The 18650-nt window shown below is 45.6% G+C and overlaps 1 protein-coding gene across 2 annotated transcripts in view; it reads left to right on the top strand.

Moving 5' to 3' along the window:
- Positions 1-2786: 2786 nt before the first annotated feature.
- LMX1A (LIM homeobox transcription factor 1 alpha) overlaps positions 2787-18650 on the top strand; it is a 54001-nt gene continuing 38137 nt past the window's right edge. Inside the window, exon 1 of one of the 2 annotated variants that reach the window (XM_045028049.1) lies at positions 2787-2850. The gene's annotated coding sequence lies outside the window, so the exon portion shown is untranslated. Of the gene's footprint in view, positions 2874-18650 lie in introns of both variants that reach the window. The other variant, XM_045028050.1, reaches the window with a different exon arrangement.

Raw genomic sequence — 18650 nt, 5'->3', positions numbered from 1 at the left:
AATGAGCATCGTCAGCGTGGAAGCATGTCCTCTGGAATGGTGGTTGAAGCATGAAGGGGCATACGAATGTTTAGCATATCTGGCATGTAAATACCTTGCAATGCCTGCTACAGAAGTGCCATGCGAATGCCTGTTCTCACTTTCAGGTGACGTAAATAAGAAGCAGGCAGCATTATCTCCTGTAAATGTAAACAAACTTGTTTACCTGAGCGATTGGCTGAACAAGAAGTAGGACTGAGTGGACTTGTAAGCTTTAAAGTTTTACATTGTTTTGTTTTTGAATGCAGTTATGGAACAAAAAAAATCTACTTTTGTAAGTTACACTTTCACAATAATGATCTCACACTTCAATACTTGTATGAGGTGAATTGAAAAATACTATTTATTTTATCACTTTTACAGTGCAAATATTTGTAATAAAAATTAGAATATAAAGTGAGCACTGTACACTTTGTATTCTGTATTGTAATTGAAATCAATATATTTGAAAATATAGAAAAACATCCAAAATATTTAATACATTTCAATTGATATTCTATTGTTTAACAGTGCGATTAAAAGTGTGATTAATCACTATGTAAAAAATTAAGCACGATTAATTTTTTTGAGTTAATCGCATGAGTTAACTGTGATTAATCGACAGCCCTAATTAATAAACAATATGTAAATACAGAAGAGTTCCTACAATATGAGTGTAGCAACTGTGCGCATCGGGCTTCCCCATTATATAGTAACTTTAATAATATTGGGCCTGATCTTGGGACAAGAACCTATCAACCCTCAAAGTGATAACCAGGAATTCTTAAGCAATCAATATCATTAATACATAATCTATAGATCAGGCTACAGATATTGCACCCTAATAGGGCCAGACTTCCCCCTTACACGCGATTTCCAGTTTCTCAAAACTTAAGAGTGACCATTAGATCATTTATCTGTGCCAAAATCCATAGGCCTCACGCTAAATGGTGAATCCAATGGCTTACAGGATACAGGCCTGTAGGTTCCTTGCAATACTGCTTTATATAATAAAGACAAGGAAATGAATATAATAAAGGCAAGCTAGTCCTATGGGATACAAGTATTCAGACTGAGCTTCCTTCTTATCCCAAGCAGTGGTCAGGATTGAAGCATGGTGCCAGAAGACAGGGTAAAGCTGGTGTATTGCTGTCTGTGCTAGATGTCTTTGATGCAGAATCCCCCAGACTGTCAGCTGCCACCCAAGAAGAGGAGAAATTCCCATCTCAGCTGAGTGCCTCTCTTTCCCCTTGTGCCTGTCTACCTTTTAATTTCTCTCCCTCCACTCCTATTAAATATTTAACTCTGAAAAGCTTCTGGGGTGCAGCTGATCTGCAAGACAGCTCTGCCAAATAAAGTTGTAATGCATTAGGCATTCAGAACTGAAGCGAGCCTATGAATCTTTTGAGATTTGTCCATCACTATTTAATAATGGAATCCCTGACCCACCACAACCCATGCTAGAAGGCTACAGAGGCCATTATTCATATGCTACGCAGATAGCTAGTGTGCGGGCAAGACAGCAGCCTGGAAGCGCCTGTCAATCACCCCCCCTCTTATTGTGTCACATTAAAGTGTTCTCGGAATCTCATTGCAAATGCCTCATCCCTTGTGAGAAACGTTAGCTTGCTTGTCAAACACCATCTTCTCCGCCAGCCCTGCTTTACACTTGGTAACTCCCCACACTACAATCCCTGCTGAGGACGCCAGCAAGATTTCAGCAGAGGATTTTCCCCTACCCCGGTGGCTTGGACAACCCACCCAATCCATACCTGTGTGCATGGATCCCCTAGAAAGCTGATCCCCTAGAAAGCTTTATTCCACCTCTTGGGTCTACTGGCATTCATCAGAGCCTCTGATTTCAGTTTATCAGATGGTGAAAATGGACCAATTGACTTCTCATCCCATCCCCATTGCTGTGCTCTATCAGTTTTGATGGAGAATTCACACACGCTGGGCTTATGTGCATGGTGAGAGAGAGACTGTTCCTGTCGCCGATAACTCATCGGCTTGGCTGCATGAAGTGAGCCAACAAGGTTGGCTGGTGTTCTGCCTGCTGCAGTAACCAGAGCTTGATGGGCTCTTGAAAAATGGAGCTGTCTGCAGGAGCAGTAAATGTTTGCAATTAACTTAAATATGTGGTGGATTTTGTGTTTGTGTGTTTTTCGAGCAGGAGAAGAGCCAAATATCTGGCACAAAATGCAACCAGTGTATGTCATTCACTCGTCCTGATCAAACCACAGGGTTGTCAGAATTTGATGGAAGCTGGCCTCCTGAAACACCACTTAATCAACAGTTCAGATGGCTTCAAAGCCTCCTGATACCATTCAGTAAATCAACACCATCTCCATTTCAATGCTGTGTCCATTAGAGTATCTGAGGTGTCCCACAGCAGAAGCGGCAAGCGTTTGACCTCTCTCTCTCTCTTTCTTTCCAGTCTCTGCAGTTGAGCCTTCCTCTGGATGCTGGTAGCTTCTTCCTCAGCTTTGCTCTTTGTCTGGTGCCTCAGTGATTCAGAAATCATTTATTGTGACTGTTCTCCTGTTGTATTAAATTTATCCACATAGGTGGAACCTGCTGAATATGCCAGATCTTCAGCACTTCACAAATAGTAGTACTAATATAGGTTGTGATGCACCTGAGCATACCAGGGAGGTTCAGGCAAAATCCACTTGCCATGCTGCTAAACGTTCTAGATCCACCCAGGTCACACACACCCGCTGTGCTGCTGAATGTTCTAGTCCCACTGCAACAAACCATTGATTTATATGGAATGTGAGTGGACAGTTGCAGCTCTGTGAGTGCGCGACACTCCAGCAGTGGTCAGCTCAGGTAATATTTTTTTGGTGTAGGCGGTAAGTTGGAAGATTGCTGTAATTTATGAGACAAGTGAGAGATTAGGGTTACGAAAGATACTCAGCTGTTGGGCTGTCTGGAAAACAGTCGTTCCCTTTTGTGAAAAAATGTAAGCTTTGGGCATTTGTGTTTGTTCTGGAGCAGAATAAAACTGAGACTGCTTGAAATTTTTCACAAAATAACCCAAGAGCCCTGCCTCAGAATAGTAAATAGCCTGGTGGTTAGGGCACTCAGCCAGGACAGGCAGGACTGTGGATCAAGTCCCAGCCATGAATCAGGAAGATCAGGGACTTGAACCTATTAGAATTGTTTGAGGGGGTCAGCCAGCATGTGGACAAGGGGGATCCAGTGGATATAGTGGACTTTCAGAAAGTCTTTTACTAGGTGCCTCATTAAAGGCTCTTAACAAAGTAAGCTGTCATGGATAAGATGGTAGGTCCCCCCATGGATCAGTAACTGCTTAACTGATCTGTAATTGATTAAAAGAAAACAAAGAGTAGGAACAAATGGTCAGTTTTCACAATTCAGAGGTAAACAGTGGGATCCCCCAAGGATCTTTACTGGAACCTGTGCTATTCAATATATTCATAAATGATCTGGAAAAGGGGGTGAACAGTGGGATGGTAAAATCTGCAGGTGACACAAAATTTCTCAAGATGGATAAGAACATAAGAATGGTCATACTGGGTCAGACCAATAGTCCATCTAGCCCAGTATCCTGTATTCTGGCAGTGGCCAATGCCAGATACTTCAGAAAGAATGAACAGAACCGGGCAATTACCAATGGATCCATCCCATTGTCCACTCTGGCAGTCAGAGACTTAAGGACTCCCAGAACATTGGGGTTGCATCCCTGACCATATTGACTAATAGCCATCGATGGACTTATCCTCCATGAACTTATCTAATTCTTTTTTGAACCCAGTTATACTTTTGGCCTTCACAATACCCCCTGGCAAAGAGTTCCACAGGCTGAACTTCCTTTTGTTGGTTTTAAACCTGCTGCCTATTAATTTCACTGGATAACCCCTCATTCTTGCATTATGTGCAGAGGTAAATAACACTTCCTTATTCATTTTCTCCACACCAGTCATGATTTTATAGACTTCTATTATATCCCCCTTAGTCATCTCTTTTCCAAGCTGAACAGTCCCAGTCTTCTTAATCTTTCCTCATATGGAAGCTGTTCCATACCCTTCACCATTTTTGTTGCCCTTCTCTGTACCTTTTCCAATTCTAATATCCTTTTAGGGTAGGTCTATACTTACCTGCCGGGTTGACGCATAGAGTTCGACTTCTCGGAGTTCGAACTATCACGTCTAATCTAGACGCGATAGTTCGAACTCTGAACGCGCTCCCGTCGACTCCGGAACTCCACCACCGCGAACGGCGGTGGCGGAGTCGACGGGGGAGCCGCGGACTTTGATCCCGCGGTATCTGGACGGGTGAGTACTTCGAACTAAGGCAGTTCAACTTCAGCTACGCTATTCGCGTAGCTGAAGTCGCGTACCTTAGTTCGACCCCCCACCCTAGTGTAGACCAGGTCTTAGAGATGGGGTGACCAAAGCTGCACGTGTAATGCCGAGAGACCCAGGTCATCGTCAGCCAGGATCAAACCTGTGATCTCTGCAGCTTACTGTATGAGCCTCTACTGCATGAGCTAAAAGACATGTGTCTTCTAGCCAAGGCTGTAGGAGGCTTATCAATCTCTAGCTGATCTAGCTGCCACTAGAGGGGAACAGAGCGCCACTCGAAGCAGGCATGGGTTACACACGCAGTTTTCAAGTTGTGGGCATACCATAGATTTATATGGTGATATTATGATGTTTTGTTTTATTTTCTATCCCTTTCCTAATGGTTCCTAACATTCCATTAGCGGTTTTGACTGCCGCTGCTCGTTGAGTAGATATGGTTAACAGAGAACTATCCACAATGACGCAAAGATCTCTCTGGACTGGTAACAGCTAATTTAGATCCCATCATTTTGTATGCATTGTTGGGATTATGTTTTCCAATATGTATGACTTTGCATTTATCAACACTGAATTTCATCGGCCATTTTGTTGCCCAGTCACCCAGTTTTGTGAGATCCCTTTGTAACTCTTCCCAGTCTGCTTTGGACTTAACTATCTTGAGTAATTGTGTATTGTCTGCAAATTTTGCCACCTTACAGCTAAGTCTGACCTAGTATGGCCATTTTTATGCCTTCTACATCCTGGGCTACTGGCTCTTACAGGGTGGGTTGTATTCTCTCTTTGACCAGAAATTCCATTCTGGACCTGAGAAACCTAATTGGTACTTCCTGATCAAGAAGGCAGTGGGTGGTTACAAAAGCTGTATAAAAAATGCTGCTGTTGGTCCACTGAGAGGTGTAGCTATGGGTAATAATAGAACCTAGCTCTCACATAACTACTGTGCTACGGTTTACAGCCCAAGTCATTCATGTTTAGAAGCTCATAGGTTCAAGCCTTTGATTCACAACAAATGGTACAGACACACTCCTGAGGAGGTGTCAAGTTGTCAGAGGTGTCGGCCTTCAAAAAGAGCTGTTAAACTGCAGCAGAGGTGGAAGGCCACCTGGTTTCAGTAAAATAAATGAGGTCCCATTGCTTTTTCTGGATGGTTAATTTGCTCTTTAGTGAGTCTGCCCCAGACAGATGGGAAGGATTCCCACTGACTTCAATGGGCTTTGGATCAGGCCCTAGGTTTGCCCTTACTATGCACTCTGCCACTTTGTGTATAATCATTAGCGCTCCTCGCCCTTCGTCTTGGAGGAATAGAAAGCAGCAGTGCATGGAGAGACTAAGGGCAAGCCTACACTACAAAGCTGTTGTAGTCCTTTGATGAAGACTTTCTAAGCCAATGGGAGAGAGCTCTCCCATCGGCTTAGTTATACCACCTCCGCAAGAGGCAGTAGCTATGTCAACAAGAGATGCTCTCCTGTTGACATAGCACTGTGTACATGAGGGGCTAAGGTCGGTATAACTATGTCACTCGGGGTGGATTTTTCACATCTCTGAGCGATGTAGTTATACCGGAGTAAGTGTGTAGTGCACCCTGGGCATTCTGCCTTCCACAGAACCCAGAACGTGTGGGGGAGTGGGGTGTCTCTGCATATACAGGAGGAAATGAAATGGAAGCAGTTACGGGAAAGTTTGGCAGGAGCATTTTCTGTAGAGAGAGAAAGTAGTTGTTAGCACTTCCCAAATCCTATTAGATCCATTTCCAATGTTTCCTTTCAGATATGATAAGGAGCATTGTTATAAACCATGTGATCTTCTCAACAACCAATCAGCATCCAAAAGTCCCCAGCAGTCTGAAAAGTTCTGAGTTTGCTCTAGGCGGTGTCTTCACCAGCTCTAAAGACCCTGGTGAATAATATGAACTGTGCAAAATAAATTGATTTATAATAAATTATTTCCTGACAGCTAGAGTATGGAAGGGCTCTTTGATTCATGATATGGGTGCATCATTAGACAACAAAGGGGAATATTAAGCAATGAATAAGAGGTTGATGGTATAATAACATCTTCAAGTGTCTGAAGCAGGTAAGCACCAAGGAGAGAGAGCTGGGAATGGAAGGGGTGTAGCTAGGAGAATATGCCTCAATGTCTGTCTGAAAAGTGTTCAGACAGTTAGATCTATTATACTTTGTAATAGTTGCCCAAGGAAAGTTGTGGGTCATTTAAAACTGGACTATAACGTTCTGAAGAACATGCTGGAGAGCAGTCCTCCATCGGCTCTATTCCAAACAGTCAGGTGAAGTGACTTGCTCGATGTCATGTTGTAGGTCAGTGGGTGAGCTGAGATTAGACCCTAAATCACCTGACTTCCTCGCCTAGTCCCTTTAATCCTTAGGCTGCACTGCCTTTTTGGCAGCAAATAGCCTGAGGGGCCAATTACAGGAGATTCATGTAAACCATTTCCCTGTTGTTCACTTCAAAGAAAAACTCCCCATCTGCATGTTAATACCTGAAATGAGATTAGGAGACAGAACCGCTTCAATAAACTGGATCAAAGTATCTGGACGTTCTCTTGTTAAGAAAGAAAAGCAGCAAGATGGTTCCTGGAGGTTCAACCAGTAGGTGGCGCTGTTAGTGAACTACCTTATTGAAATGAACCTCAGCCACACCTAGCAGAGGTGATGATGAACATCTCTGGTGTGGATAAGCAACCTCTGCAACCAGTCCCTGTCTGGTAGAGGAACACGGTATGGAGTCAGGAGTAAACTAAAAACAGAAACAAAAGGAGCATAGCTACAGAGGCTGAAACATCTCCTCAATATGCGCCTCTTCATTGCCACAGAGGATATCACCTTTGACAAACCTTCACAATGCACAGCCTAGACGCTGTATTTTTGCAAGATTTCAAATTGCAAACTCCACAGAGAAACTGGAGATATACAGGTATCTTCTTGCTTCCCTGCAGCATAAATTAAAGCAGAGTTAATCTTTAAATCCTCTGATTTTACTGAAGATGGTCACAAAGATGACTATGAAAGGGTTCTGGCTATGTTTGATGCATACTGTATATCTCAGAGACATGTGGTTTATGAAAGAGCATGTTTTCACCGGAGAACTCAAGACTAAGGAGGGAAATGTTGAATGTCTTTGTAAGAACTCTGCCATGCATTGGCTGAAAACTGATTTTGGGAAATACAGAACATGAAAATATCAGACAGGCTGGTTATTGGGTTAACAGACAGAAACCTTTCACAGCAGCTACAATTGAAGTGAGATTTGACCTTAGGCACAGCTGTACAAAAAGCAAAGCAGTGTGAGCTAGTGAAACAGCAATCCTAGAGCAACTTGAAAAACCTGCAATGAGCTTAGAAACTGTAAACAGACACCTGAGTGTTAAATCATGATCATAAAACCCCTGAAACAAGAAGAAAGAACTCCCAGGCTATGAGGAACCAATTCTAGACTATGTGCACAAAGTGCGGAAAAAGTTAGATCCTAAGAGATGACGCATGCCCAGCACAATGTAATAAATGCATGAAATATGGACATTTTGCAGCTGTTTGCCACTCCAAAGGAGTCAGGAAACTGACTTGTCTTATGGACAATCAAGAGCCATTGTTTCTGGGATCTATCACATGTGATGACATAGAACCTGCCTGGAGAGTGAAACTGAATATTCATGGCAAGACAATTGACTTCAAAATTGATTCAGGAGCTGAGGTCAGTCATCTCAGAAGAGACTTACAATCACCTTCAACCCCTCCCAGAGCAGAAGTCACCTGACACAGCTCGGACTAGCCCTGGAGATTCTGAACTGCATGGGCCAGTTCACCACAGAAACCACTTACACTCTGAATGCAAAACTTTTGTCTTTGTGTGTGATCAAAGGACCGCAAAGCAACAGCCTTCTCAGCCACAGCATGGCAGCCATGATGGACTAGTAGGAAGTGTGAAAGAACTCGATGGAATGTTTGGTGATATTCAGGGGTGCCTTTAGGGAAGGGGGAGTACCTGTCCCCGCTGAGTTTCATGTCACATTTGGGTGAAGTTTGCAGCAGGAGGGAAGATTATGCCCCTCCTCCTCCTGATTCCCTGCTCCAGGGCCGCCCAGAGGGGGGGGCAAGTGGGGCAATTTGCCCCAGGCTCCACAGGGGCCCCCAAGAGAACGGGTGAGGCTCCCACCCCGGCCCAACCTCGCCTCCGCCCCTCTCCTGGAGCCTCAGCGCATCCAGGAGCGTCCCTGAACAGCTGTGCAGCATGCCTCCAGTGGGGCCTGAGCTCCGCCCCGCTCAGAGCCGCATGGTAAGGGTGCAGGGCTGCGAGCTCAGGCCCCGCTGGAGGTCGCAGCCCTGCCCCCTTACCATGCGGCTCTGAGTGGGGAGAAGCTCAGGCCTCGCCGGAGACACGCTGCACAGCCGTTCAGGGACGCTCCTGGATACGACGCACTGAGGCTCCGGGTGAGGGGGGAGCCAGAGGTAAGGGGCTGGCGGGGGGAGGAGGTTGGATAAGGGCAGGGAGTTCTGGGGACAGTCAGGGGACAGGGAAGGGGCAGAGGTTGGGGGGTGGTGGTCAGGGGACAGGGAACGGGGGGGGGTTGGATCGTGGGTGTTCTAGGGTCTGTCAGGATTCAGTGAGGGGTGGACAGGGGTTGGGGCAGGAAGGGGACAGGGAGCTGGGGTGGGGTCCTGGGGTGGTGGGGGTGGGGTCTCTGGGGGACGGTGAGGGGGCAAGGAGCAGGATGGGTCGGGGATTCTGAAGGTGGCAGGCAGTTGGGGGGCAGGAAGTGGGGGGGGGTCAGATAGGGGCAGGGCCAGGCTGTTTGGGAGGCACAGCCTTCCCTACCCTAAAGCTCATTCAGCAGTTTGAGGCTTGCAGAAGAGCCAAGCTGTTAGCTTTTCCATTAGGGCTACCATCCCTTTCACTTCTCAAATGCCAAATTATAGTCTCTATTTAATTTCAGTGCCATAGGGAGATTCATGTCAGGGGAGGGTAGCTTCATTTAAAATTAGCCACTGGGGGAGGGATCACATGAGAAGAGCAATATCCTACACCACCTACCTCCTTTCCAACCCTACCAAGGGAGACCCCCCCCCCATATTCTCTGAGGCTTCAGAGAGGTTAATTCAGTGGTTCTCCAACTTTTGTCCTGGTGACCCCTTTCACATAGCAAACCTCTGAGTGCGACCCCCCCCCTTATAAATTGAAAACACTTTTTTATATATTTATCGCTATTATAAATGCTAGAAGCAAAGCGGGGTTGAGTTGGAGGCTGACAGCTCATGACCCCCAGTAATAACCTTGTGACCCCCTGAGGGGTCCTGACCCATAGTTTGAGAACCCCCGGGTTAATTTAATTTTAGCACCCTGTGTCCATTCACATGCATGTGCTATTTTGAGCGTGTCAGTTTTCACAACATAGACTCATCCCAGATTCTGGAACAAGCTCAAATACTCAGTTTGTGGAGTATGTACATAAGCTATACTAAAGACAAACCCATAGTAACTGTCTCCAGTTTGTGAGGGACCCCAGGGAGCCAGTCTCTAGGAAACAGATAAATGCATGGAGGTTAAGTCCATTAATGGCTATTAGCCAGGATGGGTAAGGAATGGTGTCCCTAGCCTCTGTTTGTCAGAGGGTGGAGATGGATGGCAGGAGAGAGAACACTTGATCATTACCTGTTAGGTTCATTCCCTCTGGGGCACTTGGCATTGGCCATTGTCAGCAGACAGGATACTGGGCTGGATGGACCTTTGGTCTGACCCAGTATGGCTGTTCTTATGTTCTTATGTTCTAACCTAAATTAACCCAAAGTTATGGAGACAGATATGAGTCAAGGAAGCCAGCAGAGTATCAGAAACCTGGAAAAATCTCTGCCTGGATGGGCTCAGGTGTTTGGTTACAAGCTGAGGTGGTTCAAAAGTTTTGGATTTTTTTTAAGCAGATTTTTTTATTGTTTCTTTAAACAATCAAACACAGCAAGCAGCAAATATTTGGCCACACACTTCTGAAACCCCAAACCATATTCAGGTTTTGGCAGACTAATTTCAGCTTTTCAATTAAAAAAAACCACAACAAATTTTGAAGGAAAGCAGACATTGTCCATGATTTTTTTCTGCTTTTTAAAAACCCCTAGTTTTCGATCCAAAAAAAGTTTTGATGGAAAATATTTGTCCAACCCTTTTAATGAGCTTTAGTGCCTTTTAGCACTAGCTGATTCTGAGAACCAGTGATACCTTGTAAAGAAGTTTTCTCAAAACTGAGTTTGTACCAAGATGCAGAAGGTTTATTTTTCCCAGGGCCACCCATGGGGGGGAGCAAGTGGAGCAATTTGCGAATATAGTATTGCAATTTTTTTTATGGAAGGGGCCCCCAAAATTGCTTTGCCCCAAGCCCCTTGAATCCTCTGGGCGGCCCTGCCCTGCTCCACTGCCATCTGCATCCGCAGCACTACTATGGGGCTGCCACTGACCAAGTTGTTCAGGACCCAGAGCCTGCCTCCTGATCTGCTGCGCATGTACCCTGTCTCTGCTGAGCTGGGGTGGGGGAACAGGGAACCTCTCTGTGCCACTCAGGAGTGGGAGCTGCGGCTGCTGCTGCAAGCATTCAGATTCTTGAGTGCTCTGCTTAAAGAGACACACTCCTCCCAACACACACACTCCCCCCAACACACTCTCTTCTTTTTCACACACACACACTTGTGTTGTAGTTGTTATAATTTGCTACTTCCTGTCAAAATTCGCAATGCATATATGTTCTCTGTAATTTTATTCTTTCAAAGATCGTTAAGGATTACAGTGCTGTTATTTTAGTTTTTTGACTGGTCTGTGCATTTCATAATTTAATTTCTCTTATGCTTAAATTTAATTCTTTGAGTAGTGAGTTCTAAAATGCCTAATCTGTCCTGGCTGGAATAATTATCATTATTACTTTTATTACCATATTGTGCTTTGTCATTCATTATTTAAAGTGGTACAATCAACTAATAGTATCCTTGTAGAATGTAAATTTAACGTGCACTCACCTTAGCAGTGCCAGTTTAAAAAAAATAGCTACACACATAACTTTAGACACTGGGCAGATGAAGGTTGCTTATTTTCAAATTGTATTTTTAGTTCTATCTGTAAAATAACTTAAAAATGGTATGAAAATAAATGCAGTTCCACGACTGATACTAATAGTAATAATGGAGTCAAATGTTAGTGAATCACATACATGATTGTGATTGATAAACTTAAATGCCAAAATAATTAGAAAAATAAATTCCTTTTCTTAATAAAAGATTTAAAAACCTTAATTATGTATGTTAAAATTAAATAAATATGCTTTTAATGGAGTGAAAAACAATTGACTAAAATAGAGGAGATAATGTCAGTAACACAGAGTGTGTCTGTTAGAGGAAGTAAGCAGATTTTATTTTAATTTATCTCTACCAAAGATAGTGTACAAAGGATCATACCTGTGCTTCTGAAATCTCCAGAATTGATACTTTAAGGTTTGGGATTGGGCATATCTTGCTGTATTATCTCCTGATTGTTCTAAATTTACATATAAGCTTAAAATGTGGCTTTAATTGGTGTTTGTATATATTTTTTCTTTCTTTATATGGAAATTAGACACAGTGCTCCTTTCAACTAATTTCTAAGTTATCTGCAAAAAAAACTAGAGTTGTCAGGTGTCTAAGTAGCCCCTGGAATCACAGTTAAAGTTGTCCCCCCCCAAAGAGAATCTGAAATGGCACCCCTGGTGATACTGGATTTTTTTAAAGGAGAAGTGGTACAAATCACCTTAAGAGATGATGCTGAACCATATAGTGTACATGCACCTCACAGCCTTCTTCCCCCATTACATCATTAAATAGAAAACTTGTTAAAGAGACTGGAGCTGATTGGCATAATTGAGAAAATCTCTGTGCCAACAGCATGGTGTACCCCAATGGTACCAGTATAAAGAAAAATGGAAACATATGAATGGGTGGATCATAAAAGACTTAAGTTGTGAGAGAAAAATCTATCTTCCCAATACTGGACGGCTGCGTCCCCAAAGTGAAAGGAGCTACAGCAGGGGTAGCTAACCTATGGCACGCGTGCCAAAGGCAGCATGCGAGCTGATTTTCAGTGGCACTCACACTGCCCAGGTCCTGGCCACTGTTCCAGGGGACTCTGCATTTTAATTTAATTTTAAATGAAGTTTCTTAAACATTTTAAAAACCTTATTTACTTTACATAAAACAATAGTTTAGTTATATATTATAGACTTATAGAAAGAGATCTTCTAAAAATGTTAAAATGTATTACTGGCACGCGAAATCTTAAATTAGAGTGAATAAATAAAGACTCGGCACACCACTTCTGAAAGGTTGCCGACCCCTGAGCTACAGTATTCTCCAGGATGGATGCTGTGAGTGGATTTTGGCAAATCCTTTAGCCAAAGAATGTATTAAACTGACTACATTTATCACACCTTTTGGGAGGATTTGCTTTCAAAGATTACCTTTGGGATTACCAGTGCACCTGAAATTTTCCAAAGAAAGATGGCAGAATGGTTAATGAGCACAAATGGAGTTGTAGTTTTCCTGGATGACATTGCGATATATGGATCTTCAATGGAAGAACACAGCAAAACCCTCAACGAACTCCTAAGCCTAATAGATCATTCTGGACTGAAGCAACACAAGGGAAAATGATTTGAGAGTAGGCAGAAAATGCAAGTTTTTGGGACAGGCAACAAAGATGGAATCAGTCCTAGCACTGAGAAGTTAAAAGCAATTTGAGCATTGAATGCACCAATGAATGTACCAGAACTGAGATGTATACGGGGTATGGTAAAATAGTTTGGTCAATACCTACAAGACCATTCCCCAGTGACAAAACCACAGGATGAACTATTAAAGTCCAACACATCTTGGCTATGAGGCCCAAATCAAGAAATTGCCTTAAAAAAGAAATGATCTCAGCTGCTCCAGTTCTGAAGTACTATGATGTGAACAAACCCACGATGGTCAGTGCGTATACAAGCAGTTATGGCCTAGGAGGTGCACTGTTGCAACGACATGGCTATGAGTGCAAGCTAGTTGCCTTTTGCTCTCGCACACTCACAGAATGAAAAGGAGTGCCTGGCAAGCGTATGGGCGTGTGAACACTGTTACAGGTTTTTGCATGGACTGGACTCGTTTACACTAACAGACCATAAATCACTTGTAACTTTCATCAGTGGAAAAGAGCTAGTTCAAGCACCACTGAGATACCAGTGTCTATTGCTAAAGGTTAATGCAATTTAACCCAAGTGCTAAATATGTTTCTGGGAAAAATCTGGTTGTTGAACATAATTACCCATGTGCTCAAAGATGAGGTAAAAGCATACGTGGATGCGTACAGACCAGTGTCAGAAAAGAGACTACACGACCAGCTACAAAAAGCAACCTCAACAGAGACATAACTTCAGGATGTTCTAAGTTACTTTAGGGGCAGCTGGCCAAAGTATCATAAGGAAGTGACGAGACTGCTTTCTGGAGCATGGACTATTAAGTGAGTCAGATGGACTCATGATTAAAGGCACTTGCATTGTAATTCCAAGGGAAATGAGAGGAGAAACCTCATCCAGGAAGGAATCAAGGATTAACTAAATGCTGTGAATGGGCTAACCAGTCAACATGGTGGCTGGGTATCAGCAAGGACATAAAGAATAAATTGTCCGCATGTGACGATTGCAGAATTAACAGACCAACGCAAAGAACCTTTTTAATAACAACACCTTTACCAGACAGAACTTGGAAGAAGCTGCACATTTATGCAGATTCAGAGGATATCATTACCTGGTTGTTGTGGACTATTTTTTCAGGTATATAAAAATATAATGTTCTTGAACGACATGTTGCACTGTTATCGAGAAAATTAAGTGGACTTTTGCTCATTTTTGTATTCCAGAACTTGTGATGGACCATGGACCACAATTCACTGGTGCAGAATTCTGTCATTCTGAACAAAAAATGATTTTGATCCTATTACTAGCAGCCCACATTACCCTCAGGCAAATGGAGAGGCTGAGAGAGCTGTTCAGACAGCCAAGAAAATGCTACAGCAGGAAGATCGATTCCTTGCTCTTCTGAGTGACAGATCAACACCAATAGCAGCTCTTGGATATAGTCCAGCACAAGTCCTCGTGGGAAGACAATTCAGACTCTTTTCCAAAGTTGGAACGGTAGTTCTGTCTCCAAAGTGAAGAGAGGAGCCAAATCAGATAAAAAGGCTAACAGAATTTATGAACACATTTACAATGGACATCACACAGAGAACAGCTAGATCTAGAACCTGGTGACTGTATTCATCTCAAACTGGATGGAGAAAAAGGATGGACAACTCCAGCTGTCAAAAAGAAAAGGAATTCAGCACCCAGATCATATGTCATTTGAGAATGACAGGGGAGAGTTCAACAGAAACCATTGACATCTACAGTTTGTTCCACAGAGAGAACAATCAAAAGAGCAAACTCTACAGGTAGCAGATGCAGAAAAAGAAGACGACAACTCAAGGATTCTGGACCGACCATAGCCTGTTGTTGCAACTAATGGACAGCCAGATGATCAAGTAGTTACATGTTCGGGCTGCATAATTAAGAAAGCAGTACAATTCAGAGACCCTTAACAAACCAATACATATTGAACTTCAATGACAGAGTATAGTGTAAATATTATAAGTGGTAGGAATGTCAAAATTAAAGGGGGAGACAGAATGGAATGCTAAAACCTATTATACTGTTCAGCCACTGTGTGTGTGTGTGTGTGTAGAAATACCTTATTTAAACAAACTCCAGCTATACCTGGCAGAACATTAAAGGATCTTAGGATGAACAAAGTTGGAGTGTATTCGCAAGCTCTGTGCCCAGTCCAGATCTGGTACAGGAAAATGACAGTTCCTGTTTCCAAAGTGTCAAGAGCCCAACATTTCCATGGGATGCTCTGACCGGGTGGCGTAGGCGACTCAGGTAGCTGGCAATGGGCAACAGATGGTTCTCATGTGGGCAGGGGCGGCTCTAGCAATTTCGCCGCCCCAAGCACAGCGGCACGCTGCGGGGGGCACTCTGGCGGTTGCCGATCCCGCGGCTCCGGTGGACCTCCTGCAAACGTGCCTGCGGAGGGTCCGCTGGTCCCGCGGCTCTGGTGGAGCATCCGCAGGCACGCCTGCGGGAGGTCCACCGGAGCCGTGGGACCAGCGGACCCTCCGCAGGCACGCCTGCGGGAGGTCCACCGGAGCCGCCTGCCGCCCTCCCGGTGACAGGCAGAGCACCCCCCGCGGCATGCTGCTCCAAGCACGCACTTGGCGCGCTGGGGTCTGGAGCCGGCCCTGCATGTAGGCAGCACATGGAGGGACAGCTCTGTTTCTGAAATCTGAGGCCTTGTGTGTTTCAGTTGACTGCCACACAGTGACTGAGCGAAGGAAATGAGACAATGAGCATCTCTGGCCACTTGTTCCTTGTTCTTCATTCCGCTGTTGTGGAGGAGAGAGAGACCAGACACTGGATGGGCTCCAAGGCTACAATTCTCCTTGTGCTAATGGATTTGAAGGAGTTAAATCTGGCTAATAAACTCCAGCCTCTGGGGCCTGATTCTCCTCTGGTTCAATGCTGCTTGAACTCACCCGATCTCAATGGAGCTACTCCCAGCTTTAAACCACTGAGATCAGAATCTGACAGCGGATGGGCTACACCCTCCTGTGTGCACAGTCTGACGCCTACGTCAGACATTCGGACAATTCCCTCAACCCCAAACCGCCTTCTACGGTGGAATGAAGGAACCTGACAACACGTGCTGCTATTTCCTGCGACACTTAGTTCAGCTGTGAAGGATCAGTGTCCAATATCCTCCCGCAGCTTGGATACAGCATGTTTACAGCCCCCAGAGGAGCCATAGCTTACTGTGGGGTGTCTGAGAATTGTTGGCGGGGGGAGCTGATTTATGCAGGCATTTGTCCCACACTTTCTCTGACAGAGTGCTATCAGCAGCATACTTGCAAGGTGACTATTGCTCACCAAGCATTTATCGAGTGAATTCCCTCTCTCTCCCGTCATAGCTTAGATAATCCTCATGTTCGCGGAGGCACTGAGCATGTTTGGAGTGCGTCTAGGGGTTGGGGTTTTTTGCAGTGTGTACTTTCAAGGGGTAAAGCAGGGCCTTGCTACCACACAGTAGGTGGGCCTGGGAAGGGGGACAGCATGTCTGTTGGCTCAAGAATGATGAGCATCTACTGGCTGAACCAAAGCGGTGACAGAAGCTACTACAGATTGGTGGAACCTGGTAGGGCAGATCCCATCTATCTATTCCTCCACCCCAATCACTGCAGAACCCCACCCTTGGGTGCTCCCTGTTGAGGGGCTTGGTGCAGGGCCTGGCATGTGGCCCATCAAATGTGGGTTCCATTGTGTCTGAGGATAGTCTGTGTGCTGCGATGCATCGGCCAGACCCTAAAGCAGTGCCGGTTCCCCCGCCTCCCCCCCCCCGGCCGGGGGTTAGTTCTCTGTGTTGTAACATGAAGAGCACAGATTCATTCTCTGTGCTTGGATTCTCTTTTTACAGTCCACGTAGTCCCTGTCCCTGGTCTCTTTGCGTCTTGTGGCAGCAGGAGAAAGGAGGGGGTTGGGGATTCCATGCTCCGTTGCTGGTCCTCCTCGCTCTGGCCTGCAGGTGTCGGTGGGCCCATGAACGAAGCATGTCATTTTTCTCTCTCCCTCGGCTGGCCAGCATTGGAAGGTTTTTGTAGGCAGTTTCCCTCTTAGGGTATGTCTATATTGGAATTAGACACCCACGACTGGCCTGTGCCAGCTGGCTCGGGCTCAGGCTAAGGGGCTGTTTCATTGCAGTGTAGATGTTCTAGCTGGGCTGCAGCCCCAGCTCTGGGACCCTCCCACCTCACAGGGTCCTACAGCCCAAGCTCAGTATTGGACCTGAATGTCTACACTGCAGTGAAACAGCCCCTTAGCCCGAAACCCAGGAGGCTGTCAGCTGGCCCGGGCCAGTTGCAGGTGTCCAACTGCAGCGTAGACACACCCTATGTCCCAGTTCCAGTCTCTCCAGGGTGGTCAGAGTGGAGATCTCAGTGCAAGCAACATGTTCAGCTCCCAGTTTCTCACCAGCAGGGATGGATGGGCTGCAGAGCAAGCACACTCAGCCTCTGCTCGCCACCTCTCTCTGCCCTGGGCTGGGCAGGTTGAGGAGACAGAAGGCCGGCTTCATCACTGTACCGCTCCAGTTTCCCATCAATAGGTCAGATTGACACTAGGGTAGAGCTGGAGCAATACACTGGCCTGGAGCGAGATGGGAAGGGAGCATTTTGCACCACTCTGCAGTGCCCTCTGTGGCTGAGCAAGAAACTATATGGCTGGGGGGCTGTGACAGGGACCCAGCTCCTTAGCAAAGCAGGGATGGCAAGGGGGGTGCAGGTGCAGGAGGGAAGGAAGGATGCAGCATTTGTTCTGTGTAAGTAAGAGACACAGGAGGCTCCTGACTTCAGACAATTTCTCCTTACCATCCAGCGGGATCACTAACAGGAAGGGAAGCGCAGGCTGAGTGTTAATTACATCAGGAGCTTTCTAAAGGGTTTCCCCCTCCTCCAGCCCACCTTGGCGGAAACAGCTGGCAGGTGGCGTGTTCAGCCACTGGGTCAGTTGTGGCACCCAGTCAGCTGTGCGCACATCTGGCTCGCAGGTGTTTGGTTCTGTACTTCGTAGCTTGGCAGATGCTGGGGGTGGTGGTGTCCCCGGTGTTACCTACATATGGAGAGAGACTGAGGTTAATCATCTTCCCCTCCCTTCTCTGAAGACAGGTTCAGGGCTGATACTGTCGCTTACTCCCCTCCCCTTGCCTGAGTCAACATGATGCTTTGAGAGAAGAGGTTAATGAGATTGGCACAGATGGCACCAGCTGCTGCGGGCTCTGAAGTGCTTGTTGACTCCCCAGCAGTGTTTGTCCCAATCTCTTGACAGTTTATTCAGCTGACATGGGTGGGGTGGAGGCTGGGCAAAGGGAGGCAGAAGAGAACAATGAGCCCTCAGTGTTGCTCATTTAGGGAGCGTTGCTGGCTTGGGCCGGCTGGCAGCAGTGAGCCCAGTGTCCGCACTCAGCGTGTGAGGAGTAACAGTCATCAGACTCAGGAGTGGAGAAGCAGGTGGATACGGTGCTTGCTTGAGAGTCCTGGGTTCAGTTCCCAGCTCCAGCCTAGGTTTTCTGTGGGCCAAAGCAAGGCACTTAGGGCCAGATTTTCAAAGGCATTTAGGCAACTAAAGATGTAGGCTGTCGCCTTGTGGAAGAACTCCCCAAATGC

The sequence above is a fragment of the Mauremys mutica genome, chromosome 8 (assembly GCF_020497125.1).
Source record: "Mauremys mutica isolate MM-2020 ecotype Southern chromosome 8, ASM2049712v1, whole genome shotgun sequence".
Taxonomy (NCBI): domain Eukaryota; kingdom Metazoa; phylum Chordata; order Testudines; family Geoemydidae; genus Mauremys; species Mauremys mutica.
Note: the sequence above shows the minus strand (reverse complement) of the source record. Positions and strands in the feature narration are given on the sequence as shown.